Source organism: Cebus imitator, unplaced genomic scaffold (genome assembly GCF_001604975.1).
Source record: "Cebus imitator isolate Cc_AM_T3 unplaced genomic scaffold, Cebus_imitator-1.0 Scaffold19, whole genome shotgun sequence".
NCBI classification, from domain to species: Eukaryota; Metazoa; Chordata; class Mammalia; order Primates; family Cebidae; genus Cebus; species Cebus imitator.
In genome coordinates this window covers 8784231-8787672 of record NW_016107334.1, presented here as the reverse complement: position 1 = coordinate 8787672, position 3442 = coordinate 8784231, and positions in this window count along the sequence as shown.

The window sequence follows — 3442 nt, the reverse complement described above, 5'->3', positions numbered from 1 at the left end:
TAAAAAAAATCACAAATGAAAATCATTTTAGTGACACACACACACACACAGAAGTAAATCCCACAACCCCTACAAAAACATGTATGCATTTAAAAATTCCATATACCTCTTTATGTTGCTGGGGACAACTAAACAGGCATATTTATTACTAATACTAAAAATATATTGGGTAGTAGTTGAAGATTTTATATAAGCACTAGCCTTTTAAAAATCAGTTCTGAATTTGTCTTACAAGTATGTATTAAAAATTCTGAAATTAAGTATAACGAAATTATATATCAATATTCCTTTGCATTTAACTCCAGAATGGATCTGCAGGAATCAAGACCAACCTCATGCAGATAACTTTCTGAAGAAATATTTTCAAATTAGTAGACTGGACTTAATTCTGCATGGGTAGTGCCTAATTTTTAAACATTCTAAGTTTAAGATTCTAATAGATTTCTTCCTCTGTTAAATCCAGGAACATCTAAAACTAAAACACTTTATTTAAAAATCAAGCTGAATTTCCATTAAACAAAACCATCCCACCACATGAGTAAACTTCTTAGGTAAAACAGGGTTTATTTTCCTTCTATACAACTCACTCACTGAATCCAGCCAGAACTTTCCGAGGTGGAAAATGATCTAGGAAACAACTTTAGAAGAAAAAAAAAATGGCTAAGTTCCCTTTATGATAGCTTTTGTTTTCAGCTCTTAATTTAAAAAATTATTTACGAACGATGGATACACATTCTAATGCAGAAATCTTTTAGAATTAGAGAGTAACAAAAGAAACCTACTACCTTCCTTTACATCAGTTCCCCTCTTACTATCTTGCCCGATGGTTTAGGAGACAACCACTTCTCATCTAGACAATTCACAACTCTTTTATTAGCCATTTTAAAAAAAATTTATTACTGACATCAACTAGCCTGACTCATGAAACCCGACCACATTAAGGACGACACGGGGTCCAATCACTATTTGTAAAAGCCCACGTATCCCAAACTCCTCTCAGTGGCCACTGCTGAGCTGTCTCCCCCTTTGAGGACCTGGTCTCCGCAGCATGTATTCATTAGATGGCAGTCCTAGGGAAGTCTCGCTTTGGGGAAACCTCTCCTGCACATTCGAGAAAACCACCGCGGAGACTTAGGGTCGGTGTTGGTTTCTAGACACTCACGTAGCAAAAGAAGCGAGAGGAACGTGCCCGGGAGGACCCGAGACAGGTGCGGGTGGGTTTCCGCAGTGGCCGCCGATCCCGAGTGCAGGCGGGGTGTTCCCTGGTCGGGACGGCGGCCAAGGGAGGCTTTCCGGCCCCAGCCTCCACCCCCACTCGGGGCCCCGGGACCGAGACACGCCCCCCAAGCTTCGGGGCCCCGCGGCCCCGCAGCGTGCACGCGCCCGGCCTCTCCCCGTCGCCGCCCACGTGGTGGAGCCCTGAGCCGCGCGAGGCCGCGGGGGGCGCTTGGGGAGGGCCGCGGGACCGGGAGACACCGACGGTGCGACCCAGCCGAGTGGGCCCCCAGCCCGGGCCTCCACATTTCCTCCCCCGGAGGGAGGGAGGCGACTCTCCGCGGGCTGCCCTCCTCGGCGTTCGCCGCGCCCTCTGGCGGCCACCGCAGGGACGCGCCCTGGGCACGCGAGGCCGCCTGTCTGGGCCCCCTTCCGGGGCGCGGGGCCCGCCAGGGGCGGCGGCGGGGTCCTCGCTCCTCGCGCCCCCCCCCCGCCCCCCGCCAGGCCGAGCCACACGGGCCGCGCCCTTTCCCCTCCGCTCCCCGCGAGCCCTGAAACTCCAAGCTCCCCGGTCGCGACGCCGCAGGCGTCCCAGCCTGGCGTAAAAGTGCCCGGCGTAGTAGCCTGGGGGTCCCCTTTCTCCCAGGTGCGCCCCTACCGCTACGTTCGGGCTTTCCAGCACGCAGCAAAAAAAAAAAAAAAAAAAAGCCGCATGCTCGCACTTATTTATTTATTTTGCAACAGCTGCAAGAAACAATGAAGCTTTTCAAGAACCAGGGAGTCGCGCTTTCCAGCCGCGCTGTTGTTGTTTTCAATGAACCTCTCCCAGCCCCGCACTCCCCGCCCACGTCCCCTCCCCTGCCCAGCCCCAGCCCCAGCCCCAGCCCAGCCTTCCCCCGCCCATCCGCCCCTGCCGGGCCAAGCCCGGGCCGGCGCCGGGGGCTTTGTTTTTGGAGTCGGGCGGGAGGGGAGGGCGCGTGCGGGGTGGCCGGCGCAGTGCGGTGGGGGCGGGAGCGGGTGGGCGCGCGCGCGTGTCTGTGTGTGTGCGCGCGCGGGAGCCGGCGGGGAGGGAGGAGGGGGCGGCGCCTCGCAGTCTCGCGCCACACTCCCGGGCTCCGCTACGCATGTCTCGGGGATTCTGGGCTCCTGCTCTTGGCAGGCGTTGGCTTGGGCCTGGCTCTCGGCACGGCTGCGGCGGTGGCCGCTCGAGTGTGCGAGTGGGCACGTGTGCGCGACCCCGGGTGCGCGCGCGAGCCCCCAGTGTGTGGCGGCGGCGGCGGCGGCGGCGCGGCGAGGCTGGGGCTCTTGTTTACCAGCCTTAACTCCGCTGAGCGGAAAAAAACGGGGAAAAAACTCGACGAGGAGCGAGCGCACCGGGCGAACTCGAGACGGGCGGGCGAGCGAGAGGGACGCCGCCAGCGACGCTGCCCGCGGCCGGCGCTCGCAGACCCTCAGCCCCGCTCCCCGGACGCCCCCGCGCCCTCCACGCCCCTCCCGCGCGGGGGCAGCTCCACGGCGCGCCTCGCCTCGGCCGTGACCTTCAGCGAGCCGGAGCCCCCGCGCAGAGCAGGCGGCGGCGGGCGGGGGCCGGGCGGGGGCCCGCGCGGGGCGGACGGCGGCGTGGAGCGGGGCGGCGCGGCGGGAGTGCTGAGCGCCGCGCGGACGGCCCGCCGCTTTGTGTGTGTCCTGGATTTGGGAAGGAGCTCGCGGCGGCGGCGGCGGCGGCGCTGAGGGAGGAGGCGGCGGCGAGCGGAGCCCGGAGGAGGAGCAGGAGGAGGAGGGGGAGCCGCTCATTCATTTTCACTCCGCGTTTCTGCCCCTCCGTGGCCTCGCCTGCCACCCGGACTTCGGGGCGATCTAGCGAACTGCGTCGCGCCCTCCCGCCGCCGAGGCTCGGGCGTCCAGCCGCCTCCCGCGCGGCCAGGGCAGGGCTTGTTTTCCTCGGCGAGGCAGATTTGGGCTTTTCCCCCTTTCTTTGCATTTTCCCCGCTTCCTGCCTCTCCGGGTTTGAAAATGAACGCCGACGACGCCAGCTGCCCGCCCCGGCGCGCCTCGGGTTCTCGGCTTCACCAAGCCCTGGGCCGTTGCTGCCGGCGCTGAGGGGCTGCCCCACACCTCCCGCCCCGTCGCGCACCTCCCGCCCGGTCTGCGCACCCCGAGGGCCCCCGCGCCGCCGCCTTCGGACTATTGTTTCCTTCGCCCTTGTTTTTGGAGGGGGAGCGAAGAC